The sequence below is a fragment of the Falco rusticolus genome, chromosome 3 (genome assembly GCF_015220075.1).
Source record: "Falco rusticolus isolate bFalRus1 chromosome 3, bFalRus1.pri, whole genome shotgun sequence".
Taxonomy (NCBI): Eukaryota; Metazoa; Chordata; class Aves; order Falconiformes; family Falconidae; genus Falco; species Falco rusticolus.
This window is the reverse complement of record NC_051189.1, coordinates 64,116,626-64,139,190: the sequence shown is the minus strand read 5'-3', so window position 1 is coordinate 64,139,190 and position 22,565 is coordinate 64,116,626.

The following is a 22,565-nucleotide window of genomic DNA, read 5'->3' as shown; positions in this document are numbered from 1 at the left end:
ATGAGATTCAATGTTTGTGGGTTAATGTAGAAGCCAGGAGCTAACATTTTATCTTGCTGGAAAACTCTGGGAGCAAAAGTAGTATAGTCACTACTCTTCATTTTAAGTTAAATATATAACCTCAGGGTAACAAGCAGGGATTACTGCTTGCCTGAGAGAAAAAAAACAACAAACAAACACAAACCCCTCCCCCAAACAACCAACACGTTAAATGCTATCTTGCCTATCACAAGACAGTGCTGAAAATATCACTGCAAGCTGGAAAAGTTATGGTTCTAGCTCTGGAATTGTAAGGGGAGAGAAAAAGCCAGTTCTTGTCCTGTTCTGTAAGTACATCAGGGAGAAGTAGAAATAAACCCCCAGAAGTTTAAGTTAGTACATACAGGGAATTTGATTTCCAAAGAAAGATGTAAGAAGTTGAGTCTGAATAAATCTTAGTGGAAAATGAAAATAGGGAAACTGTATTGTCAAAGAATATGACTGATTTTTTTCTTTATGCTTGTACAGTCTCCATTGAAGACCACTAAAGGAAGGAGAGAGGAAAAAAAGACATACCACAAAAACCCCCACAATATCTGAAAATCCCCAAAACCAAAATGCCTTCAGCCTTATTGCAAAGTTTGCATTCAAACTACTCAGCATTTACAGAAAACTTGAAACTTTCTCTGTTGCTGTTAAGGTAATATGTAAATATACCATCTTAAATCTAGTCTCGCTTTCTAATGTACAGTAATTTGCATGAGATAACTTGAAAAGCAGTTTGCTCAGAAGTCTTCTCAATAAGATAGAAGTAAACTTTCATGGTGAGATGGAAGTATTAGAACTGAATAAAGGGATTGTGATTTCCCAGTCCTGCCACCTTCATCCACAAAATCGAGTATGTGTGTCTGTGAGGGTCGTTATGTATATACGTATGTATATATAACTGTCTCTGGAAGGTTTTCTATCATATTTAATACTTTTCTGGCTGTATAAACATGAAGGTGGGGTTTGGTTTTTTTTTTGTCTTTGGCTTTCCATGGAAGCCTTTTTTTTTCTGGTTTAGACTTACCAAGGTAAGTTATTAAAGGGAATCATCAATGCAAAACAATTGCAATGCGTCTAACTAGGTATCAACTCCAAAGAATTCCTGATTTAATGTGCCAATACTAACAAACCATTGAACACAAATGAGTCAGCATCACTGTCTTTCTCAAAGTTGCCAATCGATCAAAAGTACTTTGTTAACAGAATTTTCTGTGATTTTTTAAAAATAATAAGTAACTGTAGATACAACAAGTTTTAGGTACTCAAGTATTGTATTAAAAGTGCATTGTTCTTCATTACATATAAAAATGCAAGAAAATAATATGATATAAGATATTATACCCTCTATATTATATGTTTATAACCTACGTCCTTTGTAATGTGTTTCCATACCTGGAAAGATGCACTGAGGATAAAAAAGGGGAGTTTTCAGCAGAGCTCCAAGGGTTAATTCCCTACAAGATGTATTAGTACAGGGAATAAAATGTTTTTAAAAATAAAACACTTTTTCCCCCCCCCCCCGATGAAGTAGATTGTTCAAACTAAGGCATTTCTTCAAGGTCACAGAAGTAAAAGCTTGCTTTTTAGAGCCTTGATCTATCTAAAGAGAAATTTCTAAGAAATTCCCTAAAGGAAATAATTACTTTGAAAAACAACCATTATTGAATATAGTTAGAGGAGTATTTCTTCAGAGTACATTACATTTGAGATATTTTTCAATGAAATTAATTAAAGCCCTGTTCAAACCACCTTTCTTTATTTTCTAACCAAGTCATTTGCTGTCCAGCACAAAATCAAATTGAGTGTAAAACATAATCAATTTGTCTGACAGTGAAATAATGAAAACTCGTAATTAATTGAGAAACTTTAGCTTTATTTATCTTAACTAAAGGACACCATAGGCATGGTGTACTAAATTGGGTAGGTAGCACATTTCCAGAAACCTTGGCTCATAGATGAAAAAGTTGATGTTTGCTTATTTGGGTTTTTTAATATCCTTAGACACTCTCTGGAAATATTTATGTCCTTTTCTTGCATCTAGTGACAGATCTATCACCATTTTTAGGCACTGTTTGGAGAGCCAGACCTCTATGCCCACATTAGGTGTAGCTTAACTACAGGCACTCAAAGGCCACCACCATGGTAGACAAGGCAATTCACATAATTCTAAGAACATGTCTCTGAATAATGGAGCTTTTTCAGCCTGGACAGCTTGGGTCTGCCTATTCAATGTAGTACACTGTATGTGTGTGTGTAGACATATATATATATATATATATATATATATATATTTATATGTCCATATGTATTTACATGTATGTAATAGGACACAGAATTTTAATTTAAATTAATATGAATGTAATTTTAATTCACGTGCACAGATTTTAACAAAATATTAAACATTATCTAAATATATTTATTTTCATGCATTTTTAATTTAACTATATGCTGAGGATGAGCTATAGTGATTAATATAAAAACTAATAGATCAATTATTTATAAATTTGAAGACAGTAATTTCAAAACAGAGAAACTATTGGCCTCTCTAAACGTGTTGAAAGAATAAAATATTTGGCATCCAACGTAGTTTGTTTGTACTAATGTTGTATATAAATACACTCAACACATGAACAAATCCTTACAAATTCTTTCCTGAAAATAAGGTATTAACAAGTGTGGACCAAATCTGGCTGCATCATAGCACTTTTATTGTGAATTGGTTTGTGCTGACATGAAACCAATATGACAGAGTTATACAACTTGAGATTTTTTTTCTTGTGCACCAGAAATCTGAAAGGATTGGCTAAGACTCTTAGGTTTGTGCCTAAAAGACAGGATATATACAAGGACTTGCAGTTTAAATTCTAAAAATAAGTAAATACTAAAAGTCAAGTGGTAAGGAAGAGAAGAAGAAACAGTTTTTAAGAAATTAAAGTGTGGAATAAAATAATTCAGTGCAAACTGTTAAAATCTGAGATTAAACACTGAAATCCACTTTGCTAAAGTAAAAAGTAGGATTGAAACAAATCTTGATCTCTTTTGTGCTGTTGCGCAACAAATGCTCTAATCTCATGCTCTAAAGTTTTTGTTAGTTATATGCAGAAATACTTTCTTCTTCTAGCATGAAAGCATTTGACGTGTAGTTTCGTAAATGTTTCTAGTCTCTGAATTGCAGGATTTTGATCAGGGTTAGAAGCAAGCTGATAAGGAAGGAATATTGGTGTGGCCAGTCATGGAAAAAAATGTGTTGCTTTTCTGGTTAGTGTATCTTGTTGTGGCAGTGTGCTCCCTGCCCCCAGCGTGACCTTTATTTTCAGAAACACTGCTCAAGTGATAACCACCAGTGGTGGTGGTAATGGATGCATCTGGTGGTGATGGCTGCATCCAACTCAAAGTGGATTCAGAGGAGATAAACCAATATCCAAGGGATAATTTGAGAAACGTGACCACATAACTACAGTGCTGATGAAGGTCTTACTCAAGCCAAGTTTGGAAGAAACAAACACCTATAGCTGGTATGCAAATTGACTATGAGTCAATTATCTTAGTCCATAACTACTGGACAGCTCAAGGCTGTTGTGCTCTCCTGCACTGCAGCAGGCTGCATGCCAGGATCTCCCCTTGAGTTGGGATGCCTCTCAAGGTTATTCCTCGAGGCTGACAGATTCCCTGCCTCAGCAGATTCAGTAAGTGAATTGGGAATAAGTGCACCAAAACTTTGAAATCTTAACTAAGTTGTATGAAGGATCAACTGCACATATATAAACTTTTAGACATGAACTGTTGACCAAGGCTGAGACCAAGTCTGGATCCAGCTGCACCTAAACTCCCCTCTGACAAGGAATTTTTAAAATGCAAGGGGATCCTTTCTGAACCATTTGACCCAACAGGAGGGTCTCCCTGGCTGTTTTGTCTGACCCTGTCATCTATGCAGTAAATACTCAAGTGTACCTTGCCATTGAATCCTGATGACCCCCTGTCACATTTACCACTGAACTTATATCAATACCACTGTCTTATATCAATAAAACATATTGCTGCTTCTCTCTTTCCAAGTGAAGTGCATGACTCCATCTGAAACATTCATTTGCATATTTGAGGGAAAAAAGCTGAGTGAAATGTGGAATGAGGATGGAATTTTCCCCAGTTTGTTGTGAGGACCCTTGGTTTTTTCCTGTGGAGCATGATATTGACCTTCCTTATAAGAGAGTTCATAATTCCCCAAGGGTTTTCTAGCAATGAGATGACGGACTTTCCCACAATATGTAAATAATTATTAGGTATTAAAGCTTGGACTTGAAATTTAGAATCAAGAAAGAATGCCTTTGTGACAATAGCATATTTTTTTTCTTTTTTTTTTTTGTCTTGGGAAAATCTGCCAAAATTTAGCTATTTAAATGTCTTTGAAAGATCCCTGCCCATCAGATGCACTGAGAATTAACATTTTACATTTCAGCAACTGTAACCTCTTCAGAGTTATATATTTCACTCATGATAGATAAAAGAGAAAGGGATATATTTGATTCAGGGCTTCTGGGGCTGTTTGAAACACTGATGGTAAACAGGGAAGTTGTGGAGGGAGAGAGCTGCTGAAGGAACCAATCTGTTTCATTATCATAGGATGAGAATACTGGGCAGGATAGAGAAGACAACTTGGATAAGGAGCTTCAGGAAGGATATGGGAACCTATGGAGGAACATTGGCAAGCTTTACTGGGCAAAAGGGTTAAAAGGGACAGGAGAATAGTGTGGACTTGGGGAAAAGAAACAAGGACTTGAACAGTATGAGACAATCCTGGTTGCCAGAGAACACAGGCTGGGAATGGGAATGATATTCCGGCAAGATAAAATGGTGTTTTCAAACAATCCTGGGATAAACAGCCTGAAGTTGGAATTGTTCAAAGTCAGGTTAGACGGGGCTTTGAGCAGCCTGATCTATTGAAAGATGGCCCTGCCAATGGACCTCTTTAGATGTCCCTTCCAACTCAAACCATTCTGTGCTTCTGTGATTCAATGAAACGATAAGTCTAGAATTGCTGAAGTGGGAAGAATGAACAGGGGAAGAGAAATTAAGAGGAAACACTGCTAGACAGCATCAGCCTGGAGATGAGTGACAGAGAAAAAAAAAATAAAATAAAGTGAGTGAAGGGAAGTGGCTTCTGCTTTTTTAAAAGTAAAATCCAGAGTTCCTGAGTCTGGCCCTTTATAATAGAAAACTCACTTACATGTGTGCCTCAGGAATGTGTATTGGAAGTCATTAGTTCTTATCACATCATTCACTGAAGATGGTATAGAGTTGTGTGATATTGTTTAATCCATTAGCTTCAGGGATCTAGAAGATCTGGAGATTGTGGCAATAGTTTTGAGAACTTAAATGAAAGAATTTCCGTATTTTCTTTTTAAAGTTTTTCCCTATTTAAGGGAACTAGAGCCACAGAAGCATGTGCAACTACATTTACATTTATTAAAAATATTTGTAAAGAAGAACATTTTAAAGGTTGAAACATTAAGCACTTTAAAGTTAGAAAATGTCTGCCTGTGGGTTGCCTATGCTTCATATGACCTGACCTCCCTTCCACCTTTTTTGGCAGTATGGTTTCCAATTAACCACAATGACAGCCAGGCTCCTCTGCTTTCAAAGAAAGCTTTGGAGATATAAAAAATGAAAGCAACTATAACCTCAGTTCCATAGCACATACACTGTATATCAAAAACATTAAAGTTACTACTACGTAGAACAATACAAAATACTACAGGTGAAACAAGGGAGAATAATTACACATGCAGAAAATGCAATTCTTTTAATTAACCACACACAACAGTCGGCAACCTCTCTCTCCTTTGCAATGCTGCTACCAGCTTTGCATACCTTATTACAGTATGAGAACACCTACCACAGCTTGGAGGGCAAGGAAAGTGGCTATGGCAGTAATGACAGAGACTGCATTGAGTTCTTAGCACTAATTGAGGGGTATGTTCAGTAATGGATTTGCTGTACATCCATACCCAGAGATTTTGTTTCATTAAGACAGCCAGAGTATAAACCTTTTGTATCCTGATGAGAGAAAAATGTTGACGCTCATTTCAAGAAAATGCTTAATCATGCACTAATTTTGAGTATGTGGCAAAGTTCTCTGAATTTAAATGCCTGCCCTGTGGAACTGAGTCTTAATAAGAGGACAGCTGAGAATGGATGTATTTTTCCACACATTTCAAGGGCAATCAGAAAACACACATAGTTCATATATAGGCAGGCTTGACAATCATTCAAAGCGATAACATTTGCCAACACTTTCACAAAAAAAAATATAATTCCTCCAGTCCTTACTTGTAGTGGAATTTACCTCTTTTAATTTTAGATGTATAAAATCTAGGCATTTAATGCACATGATTGAAAAAAACCTTCCTAGTCAGCAGTGAAAGATACCTCCAGGTAAAAACTGATCTGAAAAAATGTATAAATGACGTCTTTACCTCTCTGGTGGCTAAAAAAGAGCCCTGATGTTTGGCCTTGGTAAGACATCAAGACTTCAGATGGCTAAAATGATGTAACATGAACCCCATCTTTGAGTGATGGACCTATACTCTACATATAGACTCTGTAAGCTGACATGAAATCTGTCAAATCTGGACTTGTAAATCTGGTACATTGATGCTCAGATTGTTTGGCATAAATTCAGCTCAGCTCGAGATTATAAACTGGGTATGTAGGATTATACAACCTGAACTTTTACCTAATAAACGTTACCAACGTGGAAAGACTTGCTGTCTGACTAAGGGTGAAACACAAACAAAATAATCATGATTAGAGTTACTGACTTTGGTCAACACCTGTAGTGATGTGCGAGTTTACAATTCCTCCTGACCACAGCTCAGTGATTTATAGCACTGCACATAGGGACATGCCAAAAGTCCATCCACCTCTTCCTTCAGTTTTGTTGAATCAGAGGGAAATATATGCAGGATATATAACTGCAAAAATTGGCTTAGATCCTTGCAGCTTCCCTATTTGTTATTTTTTTTCTTAATTTCTTTTATTTCCTACACTACCTCACTATTACATCAGTTTGTCTCATCTTTAAAAGAACCTGATAGTTACTGCTTTGGTTGCATGAAGTTAATATCAGCAGATAATAGCACTTGACAAAACTGTGAAAATGGCTCCCTAACTAGATCCCAAAGTTAGCAGAGGGAGAAAAGGGGTATTTACAGATAAAAATGGGTAGTATGGAAATGCATGGCTGGTATCATTATTTTTTGGGGGGGTTATGTAACCATGAGGAAAAAGAAAAAAAGAAATGTATATGCCTACCATATAAACAAATCATTCACTGAAGACAATGGCACATAGATGGTTTGAAGGATCCAGATGTTCAAATCAGTCCTTTCTGCCTGTACTGTTTCTTGTAATAACTTGAATTCATCAGTCATAATTAAATATGAGCATCTTTTATATGAAGTAGCACTATGGAACACACGAAAAAGGAAAACTTAATTCAAGCCAACAGGTATGTGCTAAATATAGCTTTTAGATTTATTGTACTTATTCTTTCACTTTGCTATTAAATGACTATTAGAAAAAGAACAGAGTAAACCCCTGTATTCATAGAAAAGCAACGAAAACCAAAAGATGTGTATCTGCATGGATATAAATACATACTCATATTTATAACCCCCAGTTTATTAGAGACAGGACTGAATAAACATGCTGCATAAACTACTTTGCAGTTTTGGATTTTTCTTGTAAGTCAGGGCTCTGGCATATTAAATACTTTACAGAGATCTGTGAAGGCATGGTAGCTTCTATTTAAAACAGTTAACAATCTTTGTTTAATATGAGAGATAGCAAACAATATACAAAGTAAGGAAGCAAGCAGAATGGAATAGTTGTGGTGATAGCCACAGAGAGACACAGAGTGGTTATCATCTGCTACTATCTAGAAAACATTTTTGGAAGAACTCATTCTTTCAAAAAATTTAGTTCAATAGTGGCAGTCGTGGGAGATGGAAAATATTAGCTCAGCATCATAGTTTTATGCTAACACGTATCAAAATCTTAAGAATATACGTGGTTGCATTTCTGAATCCCTTACTTAGGTTTCTGAAGGAAATGTTTTAAATCCAAAGCCATTTCCCCAGAAATACCTATACTAAGTGAAGTTTCCTAATCAATTTCTCCTACTTTTTTTTTTTTTTTATTCACCTAAGTTTACCTCTCCACAAAGCAATACTCTAAAATTCTTTTGATACACAACTACACAAACTCATTCAAGAATCCAGAAGATATCTATGAGTTATCTTCTCAATAAAAATTCTTTTCTGAAAACTTCTCTGAAGACAGTTTGCGTTACTTCTCATCTGATTTATATGGAGTTTTACAGTAAAAGGTGTTCTTAGAGCTGATTAGACTTTACAACTGTCTCAAAAAAATTGGAATTTACAATCACAATTCTCTGAAATCCAAAAGTTTGGGACTGAGCAACAAAGAATGACAATTTCATGTTAATATAGAAAAGGCAGGATAACAACAAATGTATAAATTTCAAATAACATATAGGCAATTACTGTGTCTCATTTAAATTATTTTGTAGTACTTAATCTTTCGTTGGAACAAATAAATTTATATTCTTTTATTTCTTACCCTTAATAAAAGCCAAGTCTGTTAAGCCAGGGTTAATTAGTAGAGCTCTGTGTTTGTATAATTCTGAAAATCAGAGGCAAATGAGAAGACACTCAATTATCTTTAATCATTAGTTTTTATCATATTTATTTTTATTTGAATATTTTTATGCTTCATAGGTCATTGTTGATAGATTATTGTTATCAGCCCTTATTGGACTACCATTATACAAATTAGGAAGCGATTATTACAATGAACGCCCTCCATTTTGGGAGACTACAAAATCAAGAAGATTCAGGTCTCGATTGTAGTTCAAGCTTTCCGTTTTCTGCCTTAAATAAATCTGAAATCAGAATCGTCTAATGCTTGGTGTATATTTGCAGCAGCCAAACTCCTTGCTATGTTTTAACCCTGGCTGGTAATTAAGCACCACGCAGCCGTTCGCTCACTCCCCCCTCACCCCCAGGGATGGGGAGGAGAGTTGGAAAGGAATGTAAAACTTAAGGGTTGAGATAAGAAAAAAATAATAACCGAAATAGAATAAAACTGCAAGAAAATAACAACAATGACAACAGTTATAAAGGAAAGAGGGAGGAAAAGAATAAAATCCAGAGGGAAATGAAGAAACACATAGTGCACAGCACAACCGCTCACCACCCACTGACCAATGCCCAGCCAGTGCCCCAGAAATGATCTGCCCACACCAGGTATATACACCAGGCATGCTGTCCCATGGTATGGAATACCCCTTTGGCTAGTTTGGGTCAACTGACCTGCCTGTGTCCCCTCCCCATTCCTTGTGCCCCTCCAGCCTTTTCACTGACAAGGCCTGAGGAACTATGAAGTCCCATACCAAAGCCAAAACACAGCACCGCACTAGCTCCTAAGAAGATAATTGACTCCATCCCAGCTGAAACCAGGAAACTCCTCCAAGCCATTTTGATCCACCCACAAAATTTATATAAGGCATGAGGAACAGCCAGTGCCTTTCCTGTATTCCAGATACCTACTTTCAAAAACCACTTCTGTGCGACAAAATGATTACTCTTTATGTGTTTTATGTCCAGTTCTTTCCCAGTCTTTATATTCAGGGAAGTGTTCCCAAAAGTAAGAGAAAAGCTACATATTTGTCATCTGGGATATACTGTTGTATTATATCTCCCTAAAAGTATGTGAGTAAAATAAGAAACTTGCATAAGGGTAAGTACATGAGTCAGGATTACTCATAGTAACTGAAAAAAAAAAAAAATTGTTCTGAAGAAAATCTGATTTTACTAAACTTATCCTGTATCTTTTTTTTTTTTTTAAATCTGCATAAAACTGTATAAAATTTGCTAATAAGCCTGCAGAAATGTTTATCAATCAGCCTGCTCACATCATTTATACTACTGTCACCTGGGGTGTACGATTTTGACAAGTGTCCTAACATCATTCTTTTTGATGGCTGCATTTTGAACTTGCATTTAGTTTGTTTGACATCCAAGTATTCTTCCAGTGCAAAATGTGTTGTAAAACTCTGAGTATGATCAAACAGTTTTAGGAGTCATTATAAAACTCAGATTTGCATTTATTAAATGTGAAGAGAATGTGGTATCAGAGGCTTACAGTGTCAAAGTATCTGATGGGTCAAAGAGGACAGAGACTAGGTAAAATGTGATAATAACAAAAATACTAATCTCAGTAGTTTAAAAGAACAAGGCTATACAATACATCTAAATTAGAACACATTGCACACAGATTCTTATTTGCACAACAGGTTGTTTTTCACAGTAAAAATAATCCAAAAGTTTCCATTGCAACACTGTATTATTTCTTAAGCAAACTCCACCCCAAAACTTGGGGTGCCTTTGCATCATAATCATCCAGCTGATACAGGCAACAGATCCTAATGAGGCAGAGAAGCTGGGAAAAATTATGATGTTTCCTAAGAAACATAAATACTTTTCTAATGGCTAATTTAGATAAAGGCTGACTCACCATCAAGGAGGAACTCTGAGTACACCTATGTTTTAAGAGAAAAATGAGTGATTTTTTTTTTCCTTACATTTCATTAAAAAACAATACTAAACCTAAAAATAATATAGACTTATTAATAAATAAGACAGAGTATAAAATACATGTGTGGGTTTTAAAAATCAGAACAAGTCAAGAGAAAGATATTTTAGTGTCTCATAATTGGCTAATTATATTTGTAGAGTTGGAATTTATGGGACAGGTTTTCTTAATTGAGGCAGAACAGTCATAGTGGCTGACTTTGATGAATGTTGATTTAGAACCATAGAAGTACAGAATCATTGAGGTTGGAAAAGACCTTTGAGATCATCAGAACCACCCATTAACCCAGGACTGCCAAGTCCATCACTAAACCATGTCTGTAAGCACCACATCTACATGTTTTTTAAACACTTCCAGGGAAGGTGATTCCACAACTCCCTGGGTGTAGAAGAATGAAGCTGAGTTAATTATCATTGATAATATACAGCTGTGGGCTGGCTTCAGGGGCAGCGGGTTGGCTGATGTAGATAAGGTGCAGCTGTGGCTGGTTCTGTTAAGGGGTTGAGAGCCAATGAAGAGGGAGCAGCTAAGGAAGAAGCAGAGAGAGTAAGAAGCAAGAGAAGAGAGAATGGGCTTTGGATGAGGTGACGAGAAGGCAGTAGAGGGACTGGCATGAAGAGTATGCTGGTATGTGATGGTAAAAGACCTTGTTGCAGCTGGCTAGTTTGGAGAGTGCTGTGACACCTGGGAGCCTTTTCAATGCTTCATCACCCCTTTACTGAAGAAATGTTGCCTAATATCCCATCTAAACCTTCCCTGGTGCAACTTGAGGCCATTTTCTCTTGTCCCATTGCTTCTTGCTTGGAAAAACAGACCAACATCCACCTTGCTACAACCTCCTTTGAGGTGGTTGTAGAAAGTTATAAAGTCCCCCTGAGCAGTTCCCTCAGCCGCTTCTCATGAGACTTGTGTTCCAGACCCTTCACCTACTTTGTTGCCCTTCTCTGGATGCTCTCCAGCATCTCTACATCCCTCTTGAAGTGAGGGGCCCAAAACTGAACACAGTATTCAAGGTGCAGCCTTACAAGTGCAGAGTACATGGGGATGATCACTTCCCTTGTCCTGCTGGCCACGATCTTTTAGATATAAGCCAGGATGCTATTGGTCTTTTTGGCCACCTGAGTATGATGCTGGCTCACATTCAGCTGGCTGTCAACCAGCAGCCCCAGGTCCTTTTCCTCCAGGCAGCTTTCCAGCCACTCTTCCCCAAGCCTGTAGCATTGTGTGGGGTTGTTGTGACCCAAATGTGGGACCTGGCACTTCTTGTTGAACCTCATACAACTGGCCTCAGGCCATCAATCCAGCCTGTCCAGATCCCTCTGCAGAGCCTCCCTGCCCTCAAGCAGATCAACACTCCCACCAATTTGGTGTCATCTGCAAACTTACTGAGGGTGTGCTCAATCCCCTCATCCAGATTGCCGATAAAGATATTAAACAGAACTGGCCCCAGTACTGAGTCCTGGGGAACACCACTTGTGACTGGCAGCCAGCCGGATGTAACTCTGTTCACCACCACTCTTTAGGCCCAGCCATTCAGCCAGTCTTTTAGCCAGCAAAGATTTATGTGTGTTCAAGTGTATGTCATCCATGAGCAGCCAGTTTCTCTGGGAGAATGCTGTGGGATATGATATCAAAGGCTTTACTAAAGTCTAGGTAGACAACATACACAGCCTTTCCTCCACACATTCAGCAGGTCATCTTGTCACAGAAGGAGATCATATTGGTCAAGTAGGACCTGCCTTTTGTAAACCCATGCAGACTGGGTCTGTTCACCTGGTTGTCACATGCGTTGCCACGTGATGGCACTCAAGATGATCTGCTCCATAACCTTCCCTGGCACTGAGGTCAGTTGGACAGGCCTGTACTTCCCTGGATCCTCCTTCTGGTCCTGCTTGTAGATGAGCATCATAGTTGCTAAATTCTAGTCAACTGGGACCTCCTCGTTTTGCCAGGACTGCTGATAAATGATTGGAAGTTGCTTAGTGAGAAATTCTACCAGCTCCCTCAATACCCTTGGGTAGATCCCATCTGGTCCCATAGACTTGTTTGTGTCTAAGTGATGTATGAGGTCGCTGACCATTTTCCCTTGGGTTATGGGGGCTTCACTCTGCTCTCCCACCCTGTCTTGCAGCTCAGGGGGCTGGGTACCTGGAAAGCAACTGGTCTTCCTATTAAAGACTGAGGCAAATGAGGCATTAAGTACCTCAGCCTTTGTCACTATGTTTCCCCCTGCAACCATTAAAGGATAGACATTCTCCTTAGCCCTCCTTTAATTGCTGATGTATTGATAGAAACATTTTCTATGGTCTTTTAAGGCAGTAAACAGTTCTAGTTGGGCTTTGGCTCTTTTGATTTTCTCCTTGCATAACCTCATGACAATCTTGTGGTTCTCCTTCTTCCAAAGATAATGAAATATACATATATATATTTTTTTTTCCTGAGTTCCAGCCAAAGCTCTCATTTAGATATTTAAAGTAAGTGTTATTCTTAACTGGAAACCATCCTCCTATGTCAAAGCACCATATTTTAATGATTTCAGTAATTTCAACACTTTCAGCTTTTTCACCAGAATATCGGATCAGAGTGTATAGGAAATGAAAAAAATATGTTGTGAAAATACATGAACACAAGAGTTCCCAAAATGAGTGCATGGGCAGGGAAGGAAATATCTTGTTACAGTAGACATAATGAAGTGGGTTTTATGTATAATATATATATATATACAATGAGGAAGAAAGGTCATGTTACATGACAGGGAAAGAGGAAAGCAGGGAAGGTGAAAGGGAGAGAGTAAGTGAAAGCAGAAGGGGAAGACAGAGGTGAAGAAGAAGGGAAGTACTGACAATAAACTGGTTCTTAGAATAGTAGGGGTTTTTTAAAGTATTTAAGTTATTTTACTAGTTCTATTTTTGTGTTATCAACTGGTAGGAGAAGGAAGGAAATGAGGGGAGGAAAACATTCTGTGAAAGATGAATGATATAAAATTATTTTGTTTGGTTTCCAATAAGAGACTTATAATTTGGGCACTCATACTAGTGTTCCTTGAAACAAACCCAAATACCGGTGGACCAGAATAAGTGTCATTATTATATTGTGAAATGTGTTGCTTTTTACTACTTATATCATCTCCTTTTGAAACAAAATATTAGTCTTAAAGGTTAGGTCCTGTAAAGAGGACCTCAGATAAAGATTTACAGGAATGGCAATATCAGTCTGAATGTCAGCACCATTCACCTCTCTATTGATCTTGCTAATCAGCTAGGTCTTGTTTGTGAGCCTAGATACCAGCAGAAAGTTTTAATCAGTTAGTGAGGAAATATACCTATGACAACAGAACAATTTCATCTTTTGTGATACACTCTAAAAAAAGGTGTTCTTGCTGGCATTGTGCTGCAAACTATACTATAATGCCAGAAATTGATCTAATATAGCCAAGGAGCACCACAGTAACATGCAACATGTAAGAAGTTTTGGCCATGAGAAAGATTTTTGGTTATCTTACACAATACCATGAATAACAGCAATGAATCAAGGAATCTCTAGAATAGTCTTCAAAACAGGAACACATTCTTCCTTTAATAAGGTGATATTTTAGCTCATATTATAATTTTATTTTATGAGTATACAGCTAACAATTTAAGGACAGTGAAGTGCCAAAATATCTTGGTAGAAACTGAAGGTCAGCAACTGGGAATAAATACAAAACAAGACTTAAATAATAATTAAAAGATTAATATATACAATTTTGGGAAATATAATAGAAATACTTTCTATATTTTTATAGCAGCAATAATTATTTTAGACAAAAAAATAAACAAAGCAGCAAAAATAGGAGGGTCTTTTTAAGTTTAGCATCAGTATTCTCTACTACCAAGCAACAAAATTATTGTCAGTCAGGACAGTGTACTGCTTTGTATTGCTGTGCTTCATTAAAGTCATTATTTTACTTCTGATAAAGCAATGTAAGGATTAAAAAAAACACCCGACAAACAAACCCAGAAAAGAAAAATTTCTGGGTTTGCACTTAAAAATGAAAAGATGATTAAATTCTCCTTATCTCCACCTTATTCAGACTTTTATTGTAATTTTAAGAAGCATACCCCTTAGGATAAACATTCAATGCAAGTAATGAAAAGAATTACTGAGTTAGAGGAGGATTCTTGGGAAGATTTAGGAGACACAGCATTTTGCAATATACTCCTAACATGCTTAGGAGTATGTTGTACAACACTTGAGCAGGGCACGTGTTCACCTGGTGTATTTTCCTTGTCTGTGATATAATACCCAGACATATGATCTTCTACCTTTTTTCATATTAAACATATCTTAGGATATATTAAAGGAATAATTGCAGGAATAATCCTAAGAATCATAGGCGCAGGCATAGGCTGTCTATTAGTATCAACGCTGTACTTCACATTTTCTTTCTGAAGGTACAAAAGAGTCAGATAATTAAATGAAAACCACGGCATTCACAGAGTCACTTGATTGTATCATTAGCTGCAGAACTCAAAACATAGTCTGCCTGGTTTATACTGCTTAAATGGAATTGAAATGAATAGATGATAATGGGGAGGTGGTCTGTAGATAATACAAATACATTTGGAGAAAATTATAAGGTTCTACATGCCTGCCAGGAAACAAAAATGTAAAAAATCTCATAAAAGTGTGCAATCAAGAGAGGTAGTGCTTAAGTTACCCTACAGGTTGATTTCAAGAAGATTAGAGAGTCAAAACATTCAGAGAAGATAAAAAGAACACAGTGATTAATTAAAAATAAAGCCTAAATCCATAAGTGATAGTATTTAAAACATAATTGCTTTTTCTTTAGTTGATCAGAATGAAGTTCCTTGAAAATCTGTACATTGTGCAGACAAAATAGATTTAATCTCTTGAGTGTAGGATTGCCAATACTAATATAGTTTTTATTTTGTTTTCATTAAACTTTATGCAATATTTATTCCATCAGGTTTAAAAATTATTTTCCCTTGACATTTGTCGTGCTTTAACCCCTTCTGGCAACCAACCCCCATGCAGCCGCTCGCTCACTGCCCCCACAGTGGGATGTGGGAGAGGACTGAAAGAGTAAAAGTGAGAAAACTTGTGGGTTGAGATAAAGACAGTTTAATAGGTAAAGCAAAAGCCATGCACTCAAGCAAAGCATAACAAAGAATTCATTCACTGCTTTCCATCAGCAGGCAGGTGTTCAGCCATCCCCAGGAAAACAGGGCTCCATCATACGTAACGGTTACTCAGAAAGACAAATGGCCACGATGTCAAATGACACCCCCTTCCTTCTTCTTCACCCAGTTTATATACTCAGCATGATGCCATATGGTATGGAATACCCTTTGGCCAGTTCAGGTCACCTGTCCCAGCTGTGTCCCCACCCAATTTCCTTTGCCCCCCCAGCCCTCTCACTGACAGGGCCCAAAGAACCAAAAAGTCCTTGACTTAGTATAAACATCATCCAGCAACCACTAAAAACATCAGTGTGCTGTCCACATTGTTCTCACACCAAATCCAAAATAAAATGCAGCACCGCACAAGATACTAAGAAGAAAATTAACTCTATCACAGCTGAAATCAAGAAAACACTTTATAATTTAGAATTTTTTAATTTTCTGTTGAAAGCTCTGACTTTGCACTTCAATTAGAAATTAAGAAAATACAATTTTGGACTTTTTTTTTTTCCCCAAAGGACATTCGTCTTCTAAAATTATTTAAATAAGCAGGTTTTACCCATTGCATTATTGTGAAACAAAAGGATAATTTTATATTTTGAAAAAAATATCTATTGTTAAAATTAAACATAAGAATTCAAAAGACAATGAGACAATGTTGACATAAAAGTTATTAATAAACAAGTATTAAAAAAGTAGCATAATAGAAGTGAAATAGAGATTTATTATATTCATGATAATTAATTTTTATCTGTAATAATGTAAACTTTTAGAAATCAGAAGAACCAAGGTCAAGTGAAAAGCCTTCCAAAAATGTGGTAGTTCTCTGTACTGAACTTATTTGGGCAAAATTGCTGCCAACTGTCCTAATAATAATTGCTCTATATACAATACTCCTTGTCTTGTGCAGTGGGGACTGATCATATAACATAACTCCAGAAAAACATAAGAGCATAATTTACCAATTTCCAGAGAATAGTCTCCTTGAAGGGTCTTATTACAGCACTTTAAATGGTGGGATTGAAGGTGCCAGGTATTAGTGTCACTAGAGAAGATCATTCTGTGAGTCAAGAAAAGCGTATCAAAAATAAGTGAAATGGGCAGATAAAAAAAATATTTGGCACAGTGAAATAGTGAAATACTGAACAGTGAAGTAGAGGCTTAGCTTCCTATGGTCAGTAGCAGCATAGCAAGTGTGCATCCAGGCTAGATTTTAAATGTCATGTGCATGTTGTGGTAGGTTATTACTGCAACTGGTCTAAGCTTTTGGCTACTGACCCACAGCACCTCAAAGAAAAAACACTTCTCCAGTGTACAGGGCATGCAAACATCATGAAGCAGAAGCTGTAGTTCAATGGTCCAGGACTGTGCTTTGGTGAGTTTCAACACTTGATGGGATTTCTGCCTAAATATTTCTGCCAAACTATTAGTGGAATTGAACATTACAATCTGGCCTTTTCTCTTGTTGAATAACCAATTACTACCAAGAAAGTATGTCATCCTGTCTCAAGATGTGTACTAGGTGACACTTGGACATGGCTTCTTAAGGCAAATCTATTTTTTAAGGACTGTTCTGAGGAAATGTTTTAGCAATTTAATCTTAAACTAAATGTACTACATGAATAGAATCATAGAATCACAGAACAGCACAGGTTGGAAGGGACCTCAGAAAAACATCTGGTCCAAACCTTCATGGGAAAGAAAGCATAGGTGAGATTATCTACCATATTGTTCAGTCATAAACTTTGAATAAACTTTTTTTGGTACTGTCTTAGTAAGCTTAAGGGAGAAGAGATCACTCATGATCTAGCCTGACCTTAGTCCAGAATCAAGGTCAAAGCACTCTTCTGTAACAATTAATTCTCCAAATTTAATAGGTATTTTGACCTAGATTATTATTATTTTGATGTTCATCATAACATACCAACAAAAAGGTCATTATGAGTTTACAATGGTCTTGTTTTCATGAGCACACTCGGATTAAAGTGAAGTTCTCATTGTTCAGGCTTTTCACAAGCTGCTCTTGGCAAAGGTTAGAAACAAGTCTTCAGTTTTCATTTTACTGAATTAATTGATTATCATTGACATATATTTATCTTTGCATATATGTGTGCTAAGTATTTTCCTATAAATGTAATTCTACTGAGTTTATCCCATTTTTAAGTATCCATAACTTCAAAATTTTCTAGCATTGTTGGATTTTTGGCTATGTCAGTACAGTTCAGCTTCTCAAAATTAGCTGGACTATTTTCATTGCAAGGATCAGAAATGTAACTGAAATTAAATATACTGAGATGCAGAATGATTGACAGGGTTAGCATGAACTATTTACTCCAGGATTTTACAACAGACCCTTGTACTTTGAAATGTAAATTGTTGATCAGCTTTTACATCCAAAGCTTGACTTGATCCGATAAATGTTGTGAGACATGGGTAGAACAGACTTTGTTCAAAATGAAGTCAGGAGGTGGTTATGTCTCTCATTTAACACCTAAAGGTCTAGAAAAGGAATGAGAGAGAAACTCCCGTATTCTTTCTCCTTAGAAACCTTTCTTTCTTCCACTATACATAAAGAAAGAAATAGTAACAAACAGTGTGTGTAAATAGCTTAGAAGTTTGGATCAAGAACAACACTCCAGTTCCCGGTACACTGGGATGTTACTGACACAGTTTGGTGATAGTCACCTGAGCTAACAGAAAAAGAGAAGGAAAGAGCTACTGTCACATCATAAGGATCAAATCCCATGGATGCCATCAGCCTAGGATTTGAAGGTAATACTAATAGTTGTATGGGAGCTAAACACATCAGATATTTGAAAAAAATTATTCAGTACCTACTCAGCCATAAGGTCCACTGCTGGCTACAGAAAGAGTGTCTCAGGGAAAGAATTGTTGCATGTTTCACTAAATATCTGCTACTGGCTACTATTGTCTGTTGAACTGGATAGGCCCAGGTAGGCTGATCAGACTGGGACGAATTTGTTTTGTTTTCAAGTCTAGTTTTCGTCTGATGCAAATCACCCTTTAGTCTTTCTGACTCAGATACGCAGTAGGCACTTGCTAACTATCCTACATTGTAGAGGACTGGACATATTAGATCAGGCAATGGATAATGAAAGTAGATAACTTGGAATCTTCCTCATGTTACATCCATAAAGTTGGATCTTACTAGGATTATCAAAGTTATGGTTAAATTAAGACAAATATTATCTTGGAAAAACATAAAACAAACAACAACAACAAAATCATGCAAATCTATTCCCCCACTGCTTATAAAATATGAGGATATTTACTTACTTTAGAAAACTACAAAGTCTGGGCAGCTAATGTTTCTTGAAGAACCTGTCTAGAATCTCATAAGTTTCGAATTTTGATGTATTGAGATAAAGGTTCTTCTGCAGAAAACCAGCAATCTGAAAGTCTTTGTGACAAATTTAGTAGGATTGGAGGGAAAAAAAATAGTTACAGTTTGATGGATTAGCATAATATTAGCCACTTGGTGCTAGTGTTAACATTAATACTGATGAAATGGGCTTCCTACTGAAATCCATGCATATGTCTATTTGGTTTGAGATAAATATTGCTATCATAGAAATGTTCACTTTGTTCTGTATTTATTTTTTAAGTCCATAGGAAAACAGGGAATGTCAGCCTAATATATTTTTTTCTTTTCTTTTCTTTTTTTTTCCATCTCCTACCATGTTTTAATAAGACGTGCTTCAAATTATGGTTAGACTATTCTAGCCATTGTACTTTGCTATGTGAAGGTTAATGTTAGAAGAATATTCCGTCTTGCACAGTTAAGAAAATGTCACTTGGCATGAGACATTAGAAAATTTTCATCAACAAAGGCTAAAGGAAAGGGCCACCTCATGCCGGTGATGGATTAATCTTCCAATGCCAGGCAGAGTTCATTAGTTCTTGTGCCTTCAGGGCCTCATTCCAGGTTTGAGCTCTCACATGACAATACAAATTAGGGATACAGGAGGTTGTAATGACATATTCAGTCCTCGATGTGCACAATAGCCATGCATCTGCAGCAAGTGGCAGAACGTTTGTCAGTTTGAGGAGGCTTTATGATGCACAGAAGGCATCCTGCAGCTAAGTCATTTGGCTGAACTGACAGCCACTGGTGACTGTATTGCTATAAAGCATGTTTGATCCTTCCAAACACTGTCTCCTATTAAGATACAAGGCAGTTTTAATTTTTCATCCAAGTATTTATTAAATATACTTGGCTAAGTTCAGTGATGATTTACCTGTGCCTTTGCTGCTGCAGTTTGTTTCTTTGTTGTGTTTTTTCTTGTGTGTGGCTTGGGTTTTTTTTCCTTTTCTTTTTTTTCTCCTTGGATTAATTTGTGCTGTGAGAGTCCAGCTGTTTCTGTAGTTTCACTTAGGAGAAAAAAAAAAAAAAAAAGACGCTTGGAGGTTTAATGGTATGTAATATACCTGTCTTCGCTGGGTTTTTCAAGGTTTATGGACATATTTAATTTTAAGGATTGATAGTACAGTCATCATTTACATAAGCTATAGGAGGGGTATTTTGTACAAGCAATGCTACTGATACCAGTAGTTCTTAAAATACAGGTTGAAGACATCATTGTGTTAACTGATCTTTATGATCTAGGTCTTAAAAGCAAAAAGTATGTTCTCAGATTGGCTAGTTTAAACAGCTGTGGAATTTTATCCCATTTGTAGAGAAATGCAATATTTTGTTCTCCAAGGATTACTCTTTTCAGGGGTGTTCATTCTTACCTATTCATTTACAGAAAAAAATCTTAAAAAGAAAAAAGTCATAGTCCAAGGCAACTTGCTTTTCAGCAGAGATAGAATTATAAAGAATTAGAAAATGTGGCTAACAGCTAACTAATAGATGGACTGTTTTCTAAACCTTCAATGCAGAACATTGATTTTGAGGTGAATATGATCCCTGCTGGTACCTATATGAATGCGTGCAAGGAAATTTATTTGGCTCAGAAATATTTAATCAACTAAATTTGCTGTTGCAAAACCCCCGAAAAAACAATTATCAAAGGTAGTAATGAGAACAAAGAAATAAAAACTGATGTTTCTTTCCCACTGCTTTCATCTGTCTTGTGTGGTGGTGCATCTTGCCCCCTCCCCAGGGCGCTCTACCAGCTCAGGAATCCCTGTTAGGGCTTAGCCTCTGTGTAATGGGCTGGGCAGTTCAGTATCTCTTGACCATACTGGAAACTCTTGCACAGGCAAGGCGGGAAACTGCACTGGCTGTACCAGGAATATCCCTTATCTGAACAACAATAACACTTGCTATCCTTGGAGGATTCCTTATTTGGACCTTTACATACCTAACAAGCCTGGGAACGCTCTTTAGTATGACTCCGAGCAGTATGGTGCCACCATCAATGGAATTGTTTTAAAAGTCCATTAGTTACCAATTCAGATTGAGGCCAGGACAGAGAATTACAGATGACTAAAGCCAGTCATCTCTGAACCTGTAAACATTGGTCCTAAGTGAGGCCCTTTGAGCTCTCCTGGACTGCAGTGGGCTGTGAGCAGCATCCCCCTCTGAGCGAGTTGCCTCTCAGACCTTGTGAACCCCCATGTTTGCAATAACCGGGGGAACTGCCACCGAAAGCTGACCACCGGGTCTGGGTCTGATTTTCCTGCTTCCTCAGGCTCAACCCTTCACTTGTTGAGAAATGCGAAGGCATTCGACATGAATACTTCACTGAGGAACTTTTAACAGGTATACCTTTGTACAGATATCTTTATAATCTATTCCTTTGTGTCTGTGTGCATGTGTGTGTGAATTGATTTAATAACTTCACAATAAGTATAGAATAAATATTATCATTTTGAATCCATAGTTAAGCCACTTTTATAATTTAAGTAAATTCTATTTGATTTGATTAGTTGATGATTAAGTACTGCTAAAATACTATGATCATCTTAAACTGTGAATATTCTTTATATTCTTTAGACCTAAACAACTGACCTGATCCTCAGACTAGGATTGGATATAGCAACACCTAAACTCTATTAAGAGTTAGAAAGTAAGAGGGTCCATTCTGAACCTTCTGACTCAATGAGAGGTTTTCCCTTATTCCTTTATATTTCTTTAGATATAAACCATTGTCCAAGTCTGAGACTAGGACTGGGTCTAGTTGCATCTAAGTTCTGTTAAGAGTTTAGAAAGCAGGGGGTCCATTCTGAACCTCCTGACTCAATGGGAGGGTCTCCCTTAATCTTACATTTTTAGTCTCAGTGTAAACCATTCCAGCTTGATTTTAATTTTATTTCTCTTTGTGTGACTAATCTACATAGTAAGTAATAGAGTGAATCTTGCCACTGAACTTTGTGAAGTCACAGTTCCACAAGTTCCTGTTAAAACTTTTTCACTCATGCCTTTGATGGTGATTCTTTAAGCGACTTAATTTAAACCACTCATTTGTGACACCTTAAGAATTATGAAAACATCTTTAAAAGATTCTTTGTAATATATATTCTGTCTTGGAGAAAAGTTATAGTCCCATGATCTTCTGTGCAACTGTGAAAGCTAGAAATATTTCCAACTGAAAATTGAGATTTGAAGTCCAAGACACTGGAAATAAGTATTTTAACTGAGATTATATGACATGAAGTGTAAACTTCCTAACACTGACAAACTGGGCTGTGCTAAAATAATTGTATAGAAAGGAA